We start from the raw sequence: 18,660 nt of genomic DNA on the forward strand, positions 1-18,660 counted from the left end.
TGAAAGTTTCTGTTTGTTTCCATGTGACTTGCTAAGGCAACTGTTCCTACTGTGAACTCAGTCACTATTAATTGTCCAAGCCCGAAAAAAATTATTTATCCTCCTGGGCTTCCAAAAAACTATCCATTGGTTCTATCCAGTGAATATACCATAAAAATGCTTTGGTAAAGATTTAAAATTTGTTGACTTATCATTCTGGTGGCATGCACGAATTAAGAGCACAATTTCAGACCTGGGCAACTCTACAAGGAGTGTTTTATGAATTTGTGCTCTAAATTGAGGTTGGCCATCTGATATGCTGATGTTGTGTAAACGATGCTTTTATTCTGAGCTTATCTGGAAAGGCATTTCCCTTCTTTCATTGCTTAGGTATGAGCTTAAATAGCAGCACTCCAAGGCCACAGTAAAAAAATATATATCACATATTGCACGGAATATCACTAGCAACAAGTAAATATAAGCCCTGGTAGAGAAAATGCGAATAAAACAAATATGGCAGCACACGTTTCCGAACAGAAGGGTATGTGGAAGGATACTAGTGTGGAAAAGACGTCAGTAACCACAGCGCCGTGCCCCCAGTGACACAGGTTCCCACTGGCGCGGAAGGCGCAGACAGGAGCTCCCGGCTGCGCAGGCTGACATTTCTCCGAGCCCAAACCCGTGGGGGCCGCAAGGCGAGGGGGCACCGGCGGCGCGGGGGGCACCGGGGAGCCCGAAGCCCGCTCGCAGCCCCCGCCGGTCCCCGCGCAGGGGCCGCTCCGCTCCGCTCCGCTCCGGCGGCGCTCGGCGGGACCGGCACGGCTCTGGGACGGCTCTGCCCGACCGGCCCGGCCCGGCCCGGCCCGACCCGCGGGGACATCGCACCGCCCCCGGCCACCGCCCCCGCCCCGCCGCCGCCCTGATTGGGCCCGCGGGGAGGCCCCTCCCGCCGGGCCCCGCCGCCGCCGCGCCGCGCCCGCTCCCCAAATACACCTTGGCGGCGCCGGGGAGCGGCAGCGGCGCCTGCCCAGAGCCCCTCGGCGGGGCTGCGGCCGCGGGCACCCCGCGCCATGGTGAGTGAGTGACGGAGGCAGGGAGGGAGCGAACGAGGGAGGGAGCGAGCGGCGCCCGGGGCGCGGAGAGGGGCGGCGGGGACCCTGGACAGCGCTGGGACGGGGCGCCCGGCTTGACCGCGGGGCGCGGCCGGGGCCGGGGCTCTCTCCGGCCGGGCGGTGGTCGGTGCTGAGCCCGGCAGCGGGCGGGGGGCGCGGGAAGCCCTCTCCCCTCAGCGCCCCGAGCCCTGTGTGCGCCGTGCACCGAGCCAGACATGGGCGTGAGCGGAACAGGGATCGATTCGGGGCTGGAGGCGCTCGGGGAACCCGCTGAGGGCTCCAGCCACGGGCGGTACTCCGGCGGCCTTTGTGCATTGTGAGGCTTTCTAAGAATACGCGACCTGCCGATGCTCGTCGAGCTAATTAAACCCATTCAGGCTGGTGTTACTGCGTTATGCTTAGGTAAGGTTTCTTACTCGGTTTTCAGAGCAATTTCTATCATTCCACCTCATGAATTAGACACCAACCTGATATTGCATCACATACTTGATGCTCTAACAATAACTTCATCTCTGCATCTGCTATTCCAATTACTTCTTTTTCCTAGGAAGAATAAATGAACCCCCAAACTGTGTTGCATTCATGATGATTAGCAGTTTTTCAGTCAATTTCCTCCCTCTTCTTTCCATTTCTTCAAGACTTTATGCTCATAATCCCTTTTCTGAGTGAATAGGTTCGTTTCTGTGGCTAAAGCCCAGTGGGCATTACTAGCCTACGTTTAGTATTCCCTTTATAAAATCATCACTATCTCTAATCATGAGACACTTGAAAACTTTTTCTCTCATATACAAAGGAGTGCTTTTGTACATCTTTTATACATCTTTTAAACATCTTACGTCATGTCTCAAGCTTGATCTAATGCTGCTTCTAAAATGGCTCTATTTTCAGAGCTGGTCACTTATTCTGGGGATGTAGTAAGATGGCTCTCTAAGTTTGAAGGATGATTTAACAGGGAACAACTCATAAGCAAGGTTGCAGTGTGTCTGTAATGCTGTATTTGGGCTTTTCACATCCATTGGACTACAGCTTACACTGTGCTGCATGTGGTTGCTCTGAAGAGAGATGGTCAGACATTTGCTATTTGGAATACTAGTAGGAAAACCAACATTTTTATTCACTTGGATTTTCCATTATTAAGTCTGAGAATACAGAGCTACAGAATAATGTAACAGAGGAATTTTTTTCATAACAAGTGTAAGAGTTTAATTATATTTGTATGAATAGAACAAAGTGTTTTACTTATTTGGAAGTGGTCTAATCTTAGAATTTTTCCTAAGACAAAACTCCCAATGGAGCCACTCCCTTTTCTTGTAGTTAGAATTAAGATGATTTGTTTCCAAACTTCAAAAAGGAGTCGTAAGGAAACATACACTTTAAATCATATAAATGGGTCTACTACTTTTCTAGGGTCAGGAACAAAAGGTGGTGACAGGCTGTACCGGGAAGAGATTCCTGTAACAGACCATTTTACATAATTAATCAGAGAAGATAAGCAATTCAGGCATCCCGGGAATGTGTGCAAATGTGTTACAAATGTTCTCTTTGTAGGCAAGAGAATTGTAGAGAAGTTTCTTGCTTGGATTGTGTTGCTCTGGGGTGCTACATCCGGCCATACGTTCTGATGACTGTTCTCTTTGCTTTGCCAGCAGCAAGAGCCTTAAATGAACCAGGTGATTGTAAGGAAGCAGGAGGAGTACTGTAGCAGTGATATAAAAACGTTGTGCTCTCATTTGCAAAAAAAAAAAAAAAAGCTTTTACTGGAATCATGCTGATCCAAAGCAGGCAGGAAAAGTATGGAAGGAGGGAGAAGGAAAGCACATTTTCAGATTTCCTGGTTGTACTTCCTTTTTCTGTGGAAATATGTAGCATGCAGCTATTATGAGTCATGACAATGCAAGATCATGAGGCAAATATTGGAGGAGAAGGTAAGGAATTTAGTTCTACAGTGTTTTTTTTCCTTTTTGGCATCAATAAAATGTCTCACCAAGGTCTCGCTGCACTCTCTTCCACTGGTTCACTTGCTGAGTACTCAAATTAATCAAAGTTTTAATAAAACACTAAAAATGTGAAGTCAGGGTCCATAAAAGTAAGTACTCGAGTATATTTGTCTTACTGGGATTAATTCTTTCTTTAAAAAAATCTGTTCTTAGCCTTCTATGACAGTCTGTTTCAAAACAGATCCCATAGTGAAATCAAAACATAAGTAAGAGTTGATAATAAAATTTAATATGCCAAATATCAGTAGCAGTCGAAACCTGGTTATGTCATGCTATAAAAGATAAAATATCAGTGCTATTATGAGTATGAATGCCATCTGTTTAAAATTCTAAAAAAAAATTACCAAGACTCAAAATAAGTAATCCAAGAGGCCAAGATAGAATTTGTAGCAAACACAGCTATTTTCCTCTTAACTGAAATGAGTTTTTAACAAAAAATCCTGTAAATCGTATTGTACTTTAAAAAATCCCCAAGAACTAAAAATCAAGCGCCTCAGTAATCTAAGCAAGCATATGTCATGTTGTAGATTATCCACAAGGAAATATGTGGATATGGCTGTATTTTGTATCTACTTTGTAGACTCGCTGTCTACAAAGAACTGTAGACAGGTTTTTATAAAGAAAAAATATATTTTTTTCTTTATAAAAGCTTGATCATTTAAGAAAAGTTCTGTATAGGGAAAAAGAAATCTTATTTTAAAAAATTCTTGGAAACTACAGGACGTGATTTAAAGTATTTTATTGTAATGTTATTTAGAAATCATTGCATTGCAGATGGCACATTTTATTAACAAATGAAATTTGGGCCATTGGAGACCTGCCATTAGAGTTTGTTTGCTGGGAGTCCTGGCACTTTTTGTACTATTTACTTTTGAAAGACCTTTATTGTCTACGTGTCTTAAAATTTACTGCATTTATGGAGATGTTTGCCATTGCAATTAAGATTTTTAGCATTTGAAATTAAATTAGGCCAAATCTCATATTTGACATTACTTTGAATATTCTTTCTAGCATGTCTTCACCATTTGAGATATGTCTGTATGATGTCTGTATATTGTATGGCTGTATGTAGTATGGCTGTATGTATGATGTATATTCAGTGTGTCTTCCATGAATAGATATATGACAAGTAGAGATTCAAGTTTATCATTGAACATATTATATTTTTAAGTCAGTTCAAGGCACTGGTTTTTGTTCAACAAAGCAACACTGTTCATGGCAGAATGTTAGTATCTATTTAATTTTAAAATTACAATAGGATTTAAGCATGTGCTTAAATTGACTAGGGCTTCTAGCTATGGTGTAAACAACAAACTAATTTTTACAAATAAAGGCAGCAAAATTTGCCAGAAAAAGCAGATTTTGTATAACGTTTTTGTTTATAGATTCACATGCTTTGAGACAGCTGAAAAAACTATGTTAATATCTATAGTTAAGCCTTTTATTTGTGCCATAGGTACTGACTGCAGCTCATTTTGTGATATGCTGTTCTTCAATTTTTTGGTTGTCCTAATCGGGTGATGGCAGTTGTAGGTCAGTGCCAGGAAGTGGCACACCACACAGGATATTTATTTTTGTAGATGTGGTGTTGAGAGCAAGCTGATATCAACTCCCTTTTTGTAGGAGTGCACGTTTCACTGTTCTGCTGCTTCATGACCTAAGCCAGAGCAAATATGCTCCCTACAGATTAATTTTACTTCACCACAGAGAGGCCTCACCACGTCCTGTTCATTGATTCTGACCCCAGGCACCTCTCTGAGCTTCAGGGCCTGCACAGGCCTTCAGTCTCTAGGAGAATTTCACCCTATCAGAGCATAGTATTTTGTGATACTCCCTTCCAGTTGTTTTTTTTTCATTAATGTTTCCTGTTATATGATAGTTTTGTTAAGTGGAATAGATGCCCTTGCTAAGAATATTACTGCTTTCAGTTTTAATTGAGATTAATTGTATTTTAACTGACATTCTCATTTGATTCAAATACCCCCTTCCATGGTTCAGGCCTTTACTGCTACTTTTAAGCACTCTCCCAGTGGCAGTATTGTGGTACACATTATTCTTGATTTTACTGCTCTGACTCTTTAAATTAGTTCCTTTGTATTACTTAAAGTCAATTTGTGAATTGATTTTCTTCTTGCATATTCACTATTCACACTCGAAGTAGCTGTTCCAAGAGAATGGTGCCCTGCTAGCAGAGGCATTCAAATGAAGCCTCTTGTGCAAGTCGAGCCCAGGAGGGTAATTCCTTCCAGGGAGGGCACTAAGCCCAGATGATAACCAAGCTGTGGCCTTGTGTTATTTGTTAGAGGGTATTTCCTTCATGAGAGCCCCTGTCTCTATTTTCTATGCATGTGTATCTGCCTGTGAACAGAATGCTGTGCTGTCCCTGCTTGAGTGACAGGGCCACTTTTTCTGTGCCCTAAGGCAAGGGGAGAAATGCCTGGAGACTTGCACTCCTGCGGGGGGCTGTGGGGCATGGAGCTGTCTGGAACCCTCCCTTGGGATGGTTTGGGGCTGTGGGTCACACTCTCTGGAACCCTCCCTTGGGATGGTTTGGCTGTGCCTTGCACTTCACGCTTGGCTATGCCCATTGATTGTTTCAGCTAAGTCCATATAGAAAATAGGTCAGCCATGCAGTGGCTCAGGAAGAGAGCTTCAATTCTGTAGTTGTAATCTGGAAAAAGGATGTGTGTATCAGCTTGGAAGAGACTGGAACCACTTCCAAAGATGTTATCAAGCATTGTGGAATCTAGCCCTTGGACAGCTATTTGTGTTAGAGAGCTACAGGGAATATCCCATGCAAGTCATCCAATTGCCTCCCTGTGAATAAAGTTAAAATATTTTGTTAGAAGGTTGCATGCTAAAATTCTTTGATTATTTTCCCCTCCACAAATGGAAATTGAAAGAAATATACATTTATGAAGTGAATCTGTTCCTCAGCCCAGTTCTGAGTTATTCAGAACAAAAATACATCATACTTTTGGGGAAAATGTATTTTGTGGGAATCCTCCTGGTGTAATTCTTGAATGTCACTGATTCCAGAGAGTGCAGTAAAACTTGTGGTTTCTGTGATGCCATGTACATTAGTTGCTGCTAAACTCTCCATTTTTAATAAATAATAGTGCAAAACCAAGTTTCTCAATAGTATATTAGACAGAAGTGTGTTGTGCAGCAATGACTGCCTTTCTAATGCTGACCAAAGTAAATGTGCATTTAATTTCATTTTAACCTTGCATTTCACTTGGCACTTGATACAGATGCAGACTGGCAAAAATTGTTCAGGGAAAGCTGATTGCCCTCCTCGGCAAATGCAGAAACTCTTCACACACAAAAGAGCATTAGTAAAAGCCTGAATACAGAGGAACACCTCAGCAATATTTCTAGCTTGTTATTGGGAAAAATTGGGATTTTATGTTCGCTCATAATGATTTCTATGATTTGAAAACACAAGACAATATGCTCAGGTGCTGCCTTCTGGTTAATAGGGAGGGGCATCTGCTTACACGAATAGCTGTGTTTCTCCCTAGCCCTGACTGCTGGCATCCAGGACCCTAAAATACTCGTTGCAGTTCCTGTTTTAAATAGAACTACTAAAAATGGCAAAATTTCCATGTCTTCAGAGAAAGCACGTATCAATCTAACTTTAAATCTCCTTTTTTTGTTGTTTTTGCTGAAATTGTCTTCATAGCTGTCCTTGTGTCTTTGCACTGGCAAGCTGAAAGTGCAAAACTATTTGCCTTCATGATGAGAAAAATCTTTGGCAGACAGATAAATTTCTGAAATTTTAGTGAAAATGGAGCCATTAGTCCATAGATCTCACAAGGCATATTTAGAAGTAGGATTTTAGAAATTCCCTGTTAGAATGTTATGAAGGGGGAGAGTCTGGTGGCTTAAGTAACTTAGCAAGGCTTTTGGTCAATGGGGAACTGATTTTTTTTCTCAAAAATTGTGACAGAAATAATTACAATTAATTATAGCTTGAATGAAATGCTTATTTTGATACAGTTAAAGTTCCCAAAAAAGTTGCGTGATATTAAAAAACAGCCAAGGGGAAATACATTTCCTTTAAGGAATTTTTTATGAAGCCTCCAGAAGTAACAGAATGACATTAAACCTGCTGTGTGTTAGCCATGTAGTTTTAGTATGAGGATATCTTCCTTGTTCTGCACGTATATTTAGCCCCTGCATCCTTTCATGAATCCTATCTTCAAAATCTATTAGAATTTTACTGTGTAAAGTGTTTTCATCCCACTGTTGCTTTTAAAATCTGGCTGCCAATTTTTATAAGGTCAAACATAACTTTTCTAAATCACTCAGATCTAGTAAACTGCCCAGCAAACTTGTGCAATCTCTTAACTTGTGCTAAGACATCTGGATACACTTCTTAGCTTGGCTGCTGTCTTCCTTTTGTGATCTCCAGCATGCTTTATTTCCCCATTTGTAAAGGAGGCATTGTTATGCTCCTTTCATATCCCATTTTTCTGTTTTAGCCATTCAGAGGGCAAACCCTTCAGGTCAGACATAATCTTTTGCTGTATATTTCTGTATGGCCCTGCTCTTAATTGGAGCCTTCTGGGTTAAAATAAGCAAGCAATAGGCCTACCAACAGCAACAGAGAGAAGGAGCAGTATGCAGGGTATCAGTGGCACTACGTCTCTGCTAAGCAACCTGCCCAAAGATGACCTCACAGAAGGTTAAATACCAGTATTTAAGCGTAAACAAAAGTTCTGTAAGAATTTCCGCAAGTTGTGATCTTGCTGACTAAATGGTGAGACCTTCATGAATGTTGGAAGGTAATGAAATATTTCCTTTTGCAGACAAAACATTTGGTTGTGTGGTGGCAGTGAAATAACAGAGAGGAGACCAGTCTTCATCTCAAGCTAGGCACAGTTTGCAAAACCTTTTGATGTTCTCATGAGACAGAGACCACATTTGTAGTGTGACACTGAAAATCTGTTGCTGATCAGAAAATTAGTATCAGCTTCGATCAGGTTTGGACTTAGCCCTGTATGTCACATGCTCCTGATCGGTGGGAGAGGCAGCATGATTGTCAGCTATATGTGGAAAAAGTCACTGACCATAACAACAGTAAATTTTAGAACCAACAGAGGCATGGCTAGTCACAGTTTGAAGTGTGCAGCTATATCATGCATGGGATAGAGGTGGGTGGGCATCATGTCACTGACTATTCTCGTAGCAGATTAGAGACAGGCACTCAGAAATGCCAGTAAAAACTGGCTTTGATGGTTGCTTAATATATGAAATGTGGTTTCATGATATCTTCCTTTGAGTTTCTCTTTGAAAATTATTTGCAGTTCTAAGCAATCATAAGTTCTAAGCAAAAATGGGTTCAAACGATAGAGGGGAATTAAAAGGAAAAAGTATCTTTTCAAATAGGCTTTGAAACAGTGAAAAACAAGGACTATTGATAGGATACAGGGTTATGCTTTACCTGTAGCAAAAACGAAAACGAAATATCTATCCCTGCCTGTGTTGTGGGCAGAATTTCATTAGTTTGAAATTGGTAGATGGAAAAATAAGATGATAAATAAGAGAGTGGGAGTGGCAGAAAAGCATCTAAAAAAAATAGTTAGATTTTATTGCCACTGTTGTAAGCTATTATATTGTAAATGGCTGATCAGTTTAATGCTGGAATAAATATGCCAAAAAGGGCAGTTATATGGGTTTATATGACAAATACTCAGTGTTTTCTTTCCCAGCTGTTACACTACAGTAATGGAAAATGCTCATGATCTTTAGTAAAATATTAATAAATGCATTCCGATCTTTAAACTTAGGTTTGGCACTCTGTCTTTTAGCAAAGAAGCTGCATTACTTAGGAATGCAATCCTAATGTCAGTTTAACATAGTATGGGCATTGTGGGATTTAGATGCCTGTTATAAACAGAGTTGAAAACCCAGAACAAAGGTTTACAATGTGAATATACTGTAATGATACTTGTGATAGTGTGAGAATTTAATTTCTCCACAAGATACTTGTAAAGTTAGTGCTTGTGTCTTGTTAAAGCTTGTCAGGTACAAGTATTTAAAATAAATGTTTTGTATTTTCCACATCAACTAAAGTGTAAGCAGAAATGTCAAATATTTCTGACCCCATATAAAGGAAGACTATACACAGTGCAGCAGCCTTTCTTTCCTCCTTGTGTTATTTTTACCTGTTGAGAGTGCGCTCTGCAAGATTTGTGCTGCTTCAAAATGCTCTAGAATGCCAAAATGCTTAAAAAATGTTGTCTTCATCTTGGCAGGAAATTCCTTGTGAAGGAGATACTACTTTTCTTTATCCTCAAACTTAAGTCTGTGGTTTACATCCTCCAGGAACTTGTGCATCACATTCCCTCCCTCTGCCCCAGCTATTCTCATGTCTTCTCAGCCTTTACTCCCTTGGAAAAGGGGAAACTTGCTATGTAGCATTCTCTTTCTGAGCACATAAACAAGTACAGAGGTGGAACACATTATTTGTTACATGATTTCTTTTTTCAAGGGTCCAGTGAACAATAATTTTAACTGTCCAGGCAAAGGAGCATATGTCTTCAAGATAATATTCAAATAACATTCAAAACCTATTTGAAGTACTACTCTTGAATACATATCCACTTGATATGGCTGGAATTTGATTTTGGTTCATTTTTAGCTTTTCTGCCTCAGTTCACTAGCCAGTTGCTCTACTCTTTCACCTCAGAAACAGCTGAACTGTGTTCTTTTCTGCTTGGAGCTGTTATTCACAGAACTAGTATGCAACACAGCAAGTTGGAGACGTCCTGTTAGATAGCTCCATTTTTGAAATGAATGTAATTTCTTAATATAACAGAAGAAAACAGGTGCTCAGTGGTGGATTTCCATTTTACAGATTTAAAAAAACAGCACATATGGAATTCATATATTATTTGTTAACATTTTGGTGGGAAATTGTACTTGAAGGACCTTTGTTGTGGTACGGTCCCTGCACTTCAAGTAAGCCTTAAGTCTCTGGGCAGCTGAAGTATTGAGACAAAGATGTTTATCAATAACATTTGGTTTTAGTTTGGGTTCTCAACAAAGTAAATCTGAGATGACTCTGTTGCTACTTTTCTTTGGCTCCTGTTTGGGAGCTCCTCTAGACCAAGATGTGTTCTGTGCTCATTTTGCCTGAGGACTGAAGCCCAAAGTCTCCCAGCACTGAATCATAAATTGCCACACCTTGAGCTAAGAACTGGATGCTCGTACAGTTCCTTACCTTCTGTGGTGGCAGTGGGAGGAAGGTCTGCTTGTGTTATTGGGTGATTGCTGACACCAGTGCACTTCCATGCTGCCTCGCTGCAATGCAGGTCAGGGCCTTGAAGGAAGCCAGGTAAGTAATGCTTCCATCCTGGGATCTCAGGTACAAGTGCAGCACCAACTGGTATTTCAGAAGGCCTGATGGAGAGAGAAAAGAAGTTTCTTATAGACATATTGTAGAACAAAATGTCTATATTGTACAATATGGACATATTGTAGAACAAAAGTGAAATATCCTTAAAAAAAGAAAATGTAAAATTATGAAATTAAACCTTAGGTCGGTAACAATGGACATCTAACCTTTATGTTCTAAATCGATGCCATTTAAAACAAAATACTAGAAAATAACACAGGAAGTTTTACTTCTTTATTAACACAGGACACCCTCATTAAACAATGCTGCAAAACAAGGTATGTCATTCCCAGCCCTCCAATAGGTGCTAGTGCAGCAAACCAGTGAAACTAGAAATTGAATCTTGATGGCCAAATCAAGGTAATAAACACGTATCTTTCCTTAATTGTGCATCAGAGAGTAATACATAGCCAGGAGAGTTGGTTGAAACACAGAAACAACAAACAAAAAATTTCTCCTAAAATCTAAAATACTGCTGGAAAGCTCCATGAAATTGGCATGTCAACATGTTCTAAAGGCTATACTGACAGATTACAGAAAAATTATTTGCATAAGAACCTACCAAACTTCAATGGACTTGTAGTGGAGAGAAAGCACTTTATCAGTAAGAGAGCTGTCCATTCCATTACAAATAGTTTTGCTCTATTGGCTGTGTTTTTCTTATTTCTTATGGATTTTTTGATCCTCATGTTTTTCTATAGGTTTTCCTCTGTTCTTTCCTCCATGATCCTTTATTCTGTCTGCATCTCCCTTTGTCTTTCACATAATAAAGAACAGCAAAATAAATTAGAAAAAATAGGAAAACTGCAGTCTGAGGAGTGGAGACAAGCTTTGATCTTCTAGACTTTGGTAAGAATACTGTGATGTTAACATCATTGAAGCCAGTGCAGTTATACAGGTTGTGAAGTGAAGAAATGTGGGTGATTCTAGGTACCCTGCCTGGAATAAGTCCAGGAAGATTACCCTGTGGTTCATGCAATGCACAATATCTGTATTTACCCAATGAGAGAAAAACCTGAGGACCTTGCACAAAAAGTCACAAAAAAAGCAGCAGAAGAATTACGGTTAAAATACATTTAATTTGCCTCAGTAATTAAGCCCTGCATTTGTACATGGAATTGGAGGCTGGCAATTGATACATCTGATCAAAGTTTCTGAATTGTTCTTTATCAACCTTTTCTTGGATTTCCATTCTTCAGTATCTCTTAATCTGTTTAATCTCTGTTTGTCTGAAACACCTGCCACAGAAACTGGTGAATTTCAGTGGAATTTGCAAGCATTGCAAGCTAAGCACCTATTTCATCTATTTCTGGAAGTGCCAGTCTGTAACCAGCTCTTGGGCACAAAAATATCCAAAACTGAAACAGAGTTTCAAAAAACTGGATGGTATTATTTTTGTTCTGTTTGAATATTCAACTTTGGTATTGTTACAAAAGGCTGCAATTCAACAGCTAATGTACTTGAATCTGTATAATGCATAGCTTGAAACATGCTAAATCTTTCTAAATGTATCTGTTCTAACTGGAGGAGCAGCACTGACCAAGGTTTCTACTATTTTAAATGTTTTACCTATAAGGATGTGTCTTTTTTTTTGTTGTTTATCACTAGTGAGGATTTGGAAATGTAGCATTATGAATGTTTTCTTCTCCTTGGTGTCATGATCAATTCCTCAATGATCCTCTGATTTTCACTGTGTCCATTATTAAAACAAGAAGCTACATTTTAATGACTTGAGAAGTTTCTTTATAAAGGAGCTCACATTTCTATATCTCACTAGCCTTGCTATGATTTAGATATATCAAAGCTGAATCTCCCATAAATGTTTTCAGCTTACTTTTTCTTAGGGCCACATTTTCCCCTCAAACTGCCACCAGGGCCAAGGGGAAGATATTACAGAATACATGGTGAGCATGGCAGTTCTCACTGACTTAATCTTGCATTCCTTCTCCCTGCTGCTCTCATTTATATGTGCTGACTTTTCCTGTGAAAAAGTAATCTGAAAAACACTCTGTGCAATTTGATTTCATTCACATGCTTAAAAGAAGTGTTGAATAAATGGAACGGAAGGATTTGAAAGAGCAATAGCTGTGGTAACTTCAGCAATTGCACTGGAGACAATAACAAGCATCTCAGATTGAACATTCAACAGGAAGCCAAAATCTGCTTCTGGATTTATTTAATCTTTAGTTTTGTTACACACATGGTGTACACTAACAACAGGCTAATGTAAGTCATTAAGTGCTTATTTGTTGTGATTAACAAGATTAATTTCTCTTAATACCACACGTGCAAGCTCAATATTTTACAGAAGCTCCGATCTTTACTTAGCTTCATCATTTTAGTGAAAAAGGAAGCCTGTGTTTTTAAGGACAATATAAATTCTTATATTTACCTAGCTTTCTCTGCTTTAAATGCATATCTGCTGTATTTTGCAGAGGAGTATTAGAAAGCACCTAAACGAGATACTCAGAGTGGTTTTGTAATGAGCATTCAGTCTCTCTGGATGTGCTGATAATCTTTTCAAAGGTAAGATGCTTTTGTGTATTCAAATCTTTTTTAGAAGAGCAGATTTTGAAAGAGGTGGGCTATGAATAACTGTATGAGCCTGTACCATTGTGTGCAAAATGACAGGCCAATAAGTGACATAAAAAAGGAAGGTGCTAATTTACAGTGCACATGGGCTAAATCAGCAATTCCAATTATTTTTAAACATGTTTTGTAGCAGAAACCATCTGTAGGCATTTAATCAAAAAGGAAGGTGCCTCTTGGTCCTGCTCTGCAAATACCATGGAAGAGAACAATTGGGAAAGTAGCTGATTTCTCTGCTCCTTCAGAGCTGCTTTTTTTTTGCAGGGACCTACCTAAAACAGAATCAGTATCTGTATGATGGCCATGAAAACACCCCTTCAGCCATCTATTTGGGTTGAGTACACATCTTAAATCAATATTTTTTTTTAGAAAAAGTACAAGGACATAACCGCAATGCTGCAGGACAAACCATTTTTGCTAATTACAAGTTCCTGTTATTACCTTCCCATGCACAGTTTTTTAACCTTTCTGTAATCTCAGATGACCTCAGTTCTGTGATTATTGCATCTGCACACTTAGCTGCAAAAACCCAACATTAAAAAGCCAAGGTCATATTTTGGTTCAAAAATAAGAAAACATGCAAATCAGTATTTCAATGACAGCAGTGACAGACCTTTTAGGTTTAATCCTATTCCTGCTGTATCCAGAAACCTGCTGTTGACTTAAGAGGAGTTGGCATGAGTGCTTAGCCCTGAATAAATATGAAAGATAGTTGTCAGTGATTTTCAGCATGAAAATGATTTTGAAGACATTGTAAACAGAAGTGACAGGTGGCAAATACCCAGTCAGAAAACTCTGCAACTGAACTCTGCTAATGAAACACTTTTCTTTCTACAGACCTAGTTTTCAGACACTTCTCTAAGATCTGTGGAGTCCATGGAAACTTTTAGAACATTTTACTTATAATACTTTTAGTACTTTTATTTATAAAACTTGCTGTTCATTATAATTTAAAGCTGGGAACACAAAGGGAATATTTAACTATATGCACTGTCTTTAGACACTACAATCAATGTTTTATATTGCTCTACCATGCTCCAGTGCATTTGGGGAAATAATATTTATGCAAGGCTGTATGTCAGTTGCATAAACATCAACTTCAGCAAGAATACGTGAAGGTACAAATCTCAGCAAGATAAGTGTCTTTCAAGAAGTAGAGGAAATTTTTTATCATCTCTGAAAGATGCTTCACAGTTAATCCAGAGCATGGTACTCAAATGAGAAGTTACTTCATGCTTTAGAAATTTGGAGTTGTTAAACAGTTTGTTGTTTCATTTATTGAAAAAGAGATGCAGCAATGCTGGCTAAGTCATGAATGCTAGCTGAAGATTCACTAATGGTATGGGATAAAAGATTACTAGATTTCACTTTAATACCAAAATAATTACTATTATTTTTTAGTTTATTTGCTCCTTAAAAGCATTTTTGGTCTATGAAATAAACAAAAATCAGATTTTGCAGACATGTCAAGTTAAATAGTAAAGTGCTATGCATTGCTAAATTTGAGAGATTGAGCTGTAAGTAGGCATTTGGAAGGAATCAGTAAGCACAACAATTAACAATGAGTTCATGTTCTAGACCATCAGTGCTTCTCCTTTTGTGGATTCTAATTAAATTCCATTGGCTGTGGGCAACACTTTGATCTTTACGTTTAACTCCTGCAGACTGTCGTGACCACTGTATGTCCTCAGGATGAGTTTTAATTCTTAAAAAGAAGACATAAATTTATTTTTTCATAGCTTTTCTCTTACAAGTTTTATGGAAGTATTGTACTTTCAGGGACTGCAAATGTAAATTATGCTATATTTAAAAATATATTCCTTTAAAGTATGAGAATAATTTCCAGATGCTTTGCATTGCTTGCCCTCACTGCAGCAGCTCCTCTCCTTCCAATTCTTCCTCATCTGGGCACCTGGATCACTCGAGGTCTCGTCAGTTATGTCAGTTCAGTATCGGATTTCTCAAAAAAGCAAAACCAAAATGCAAGCCCAAACCCTGAGTAATGCATCACGGTTACATACAGCATGTCTCTAGTTTTTGTTGCGGTATCTTTATCTCTGCCTCAGTGAAAGTGGCCGTGGGCAGAGCAGCTCCAGGGCTCCTGCAGTGCAAGGGACTGTGGCTCTCGGGGTATCTCCGTCAGGGATTGCTCAGCTGGGGTTCCAGCCCTGCTGCGGGCCAGGGGTGCGGATGTGTCACAGTCCAGGGCTGCCTTCTCATCCTGAGCAGAGAATCAGGTGCTGTGAGCCTGCCTGCTGGGCTTGCTGGGGACTGTTTTCACAGAGGTTTTGACTCACAGGAAAATAATATTTTTCCCACGCTGCCTTCTCAGCATGCCTCCCTGTTATTTGGTCCTAGCATAGGAAAATATTTACCCTATGAAAGTACTTAATGTGATGCTTAAAATGGCAAATATGTATTTTATCAGCAGCATTTGGGAATCAGTTCTTCCTTTAGCTACATGCCAAAACATGGGTGTAGTAATTAAGGTTCCCCCTGTGCTTTTAATTGAAACCAGAGATGTGGCTGCAATATAACTTTCACATCTGGAGTCTGGGGTTCTCCCAGGGGTATATTTGGATCCAGGGACTTGCTTCAGACCATTACAGGGAAATGAGTCAGTCACAAAACCAGTATAAGAAATTTCAGTAACTTTAAAATGAGGATTCTGCCCTATATTCAAGAACATTAGTTTCAATATTAAGGTATAGTGTTTGGTGTTATTACACAAATGCTAATATTGTAAAGCAGCAGAAATGTCTGTCTCGTGACCTTAAAATAAGATATTAGCAGTTTTGAAGTTGACATGTATTCTGTGAAACTTGTTTTCAACATAGATGACAAGATAGAAAAGTAGATAATTTTGTTTTTTCTCAGAAAACGAAAGTAATTATTTTCTTCATCTCCTGGCTTGGTAGCTGTCTAATGTTGCAAATCGCAATCTATTCAACTTGGAGCACAGAGGAAACATTTGATTGTGTTTCTCTGCCTCTTAAAACAATTTATACAGGAAAAAAAAAAAGGTAGAAAGGTGAGGAAATTCCACATTATGTGGGGAGAAAGATTTCTTGTAAGCAAGGTCTAGATTTTTAACTTGCCCTAAGCAGTCTTATAGTAATATAGGACAGTCACTGGGATGAGTTACAACACTGAACTTGGATTTACTAAAATGTTTGGACTGTTAAAAAATGATTGATGGGCGTGATTTGTATTATTTTTAATAGCTGCTTTACTATATTTTACTTTGTTTGGTAATCACTGTAATTTCATTAATTCAGTAAATTTTGTGGTGTGCTGTAGTATTTTCTTATTATCAAAGGTATGCTGTGACTTACAGAAAAATTTTGTCTCTATTTGTATTAGAAATAGCCCTAAACAGAGGTTGTACAGGATTTAATAAGATAATAAATACTTGCTTTGACTTATTAAAATATGAGCTTATATATTGATGTGGACTTGAGGTGTTTTCTTCTTAGTATTTTAGAAACAACCTCAAGATCCTTGGAAATGGACCAATCACCAGGGCTTTGATTTTGTTGCTAGCTACAGCACTTGAAGTAGAAAAAATAATATCCAGATATTGTACTTAATATTACTAAGAACAATTATAATATTTAGTTATTTTAGCTGTGTTTGTCAGCTGATAGACACAGCAGCTGAAACAGAAATGAGCTGCTACTCATGATAGGGAGGGTGCTGGATCCTTACCTGTCTCACTAGAAGCTGGTTGCATTTCTTTCTTACATAAAGGCAGAAGTTAACAGCTGCTTCTGTGGAGGCAAAGGCTTCCACACCACTCCTGCAAGTGCTGCAATCTCTGTCGTACTAGAGAAAGTTAGATTCAGTCAGTGATATCTTTTGACACTGGCAAAACGGACTATTTTTTTTTTTTTAATTATTGCTCAACATGCAGCAGTTCACCTAACAAAGTGATATGTATGATTTAAAATTTAAAAATGACATACCATCATACCATATTCTGTCTTACTCTGAGTGAAGGACTCTGCTTGTCATAAAAGTATTTAATGTTGCTTTTAATTTTTGTGCCATATTCATAAATTAAGATTACAAACTACCTTTAGCTACTGTTGACAAGTTGTATTGCTTAATTTTTATAAATGGCTGTTAATATTAGGGATTTTACTGCATGATTGATTCATTGATCTGTATTGCATGACAACGTCAATAAATGTTGTAATAAAGGAAATATTCAGTAGCAGATAGTAAACATAAACATAGAGGAATGTGTTTTTGACTTTGAGACATATATATAGATGTAAACTTAGAAATGTTTGTACAGAGCATTTTGAGCACTGTTAAGTTATTCTGCAGCTATGACTATATTATGTAAAGTCATCTTCATTTTTCTGAGTGGCACAGTGCCATGTTGTGCTCAGTCAGACACTAAATAAATTGGTTCCTTGTAGTTTGATCTCACAGCAGATTATTTAGTTTTAATTTTCAATTTGTTTCCCAAGGTAACTACAACATCAATTAATATGCCAGAGATGGAGAATTCACATTAGACACTGCTACTCCCCTGGGATGGGCTCTCTCAAACCATGTTTGGAGAGGAATCAAAACCAGAAACTACTTTCATGTTTCTTTTTGGTTTTTTTGTTATGGTCAGAAAATGTCAAAAGACATGGTGAACAGTGGGAGGGCTGGTGTTCCTCATTCCTGAAACACATCTGCAGATGCTTGACTGTGATGTGTGGTATCATGTTTCTCATACCTTTTTAAGGTCCATCATACTGCTGAAATTCCTTCTGTAATCTCCGCACTGGGAATTCATTATCTTTCTCCTGTCAGACCTTTAACATCACTGTCTAATTACTATATGAGTGAGACAGATTCTCCTGTAATACAATAGACTTTTTTCCTGAACATTACTTAAATTAAGTGCAAGATGCAGCAGATGCAAACTTGATGTTTTAATTAAAGAAGACAGAGGGTTTTTTCAGCATTTGAATCCTCTAAAGTGTCATGGATTTAGGTTTTCCTCTTTGTTTATTTAAAGATGTGATTTAGGGGGTTTTGTTGTTGCCGAGGTCAGGAAGAGTTTTGAACTGACCACTGCTTGAAAATTGTTATACCTGTTAAATTGATAATGGTTTTGAACTGGGATCTCTGTTATCAAAAAGCCATACAATGTGTTTCTGGGAAAACAAGAACTTCAGGATCCTTTGAAAATGGTTCTTCAGAAAACTCTCTCTGTGTCTTCATTATTTGGACTTTAAAAGATCTGGTATTGGTTTTGTACAACAGTATTATTGCTAGAAACATCATGGATATCCACATTCTTCCAAATCAGTTATGATATTTTCATAAATAGCAACTGGCAGGAGCCCAAAGTAGTGTTCAGATCAAGGGCAAAGATTCCAGTCCCCACCAGGGCAGGACAAGGCTGAATGTAGGTGTCCTGCAGCACACAGGGTGGCTTCACAAAAAGAAGCTGCAGATGCAGTAGCTGCATGTCCAGCAGCTTTGTCAACTCAGAGATCTTCACATTAGTGTCCATTTTGCCCCTGACAATGTCTTGTCCCATGACCATCTTCTGGGACCTCTTTTCAATTGA

The 18,660-nt window shown here is 38.9% G+C and overlaps 1 protein-coding gene across 2 annotated transcripts in view; it reads left to right on the forward strand.

Moving 5' to 3' along the window:
- The first annotated feature begins 944 nt into the window (after positions 1-944).
- Positions 945-18,660, forward strand: part of GUCY1A1 (guanylate cyclase 1 soluble subunit alpha 1) — a 34,713-nt gene continuing 16,997 nt past the window's right edge. Inside the window, exons 1-2 of one of the 2 annotated variants that reach the window (XM_066548205.1) lie at positions 11,196-11,342; positions 12,929-13,019. The gene's annotated coding sequence lies outside the window, so the exon portion shown is untranslated. Of the gene's footprint in view, positions 1,053-11,195; positions 11,343-12,928; positions 13,020-18,660 lie in introns of those variants that run through there. The other variant, XM_066548206.1, reaches the window with a different exon arrangement.

This window comes from Molothrus aeneus, chromosome 4, assembly GCF_037042795.1.
Source record: "Molothrus aeneus isolate 106 chromosome 4, BPBGC_Maene_1.0, whole genome shotgun sequence".
In the NCBI taxonomy this organism is placed as follows: domain Eukaryota; kingdom Metazoa; phylum Chordata; class Aves; order Passeriformes; family Icteridae; genus Molothrus; species Molothrus aeneus.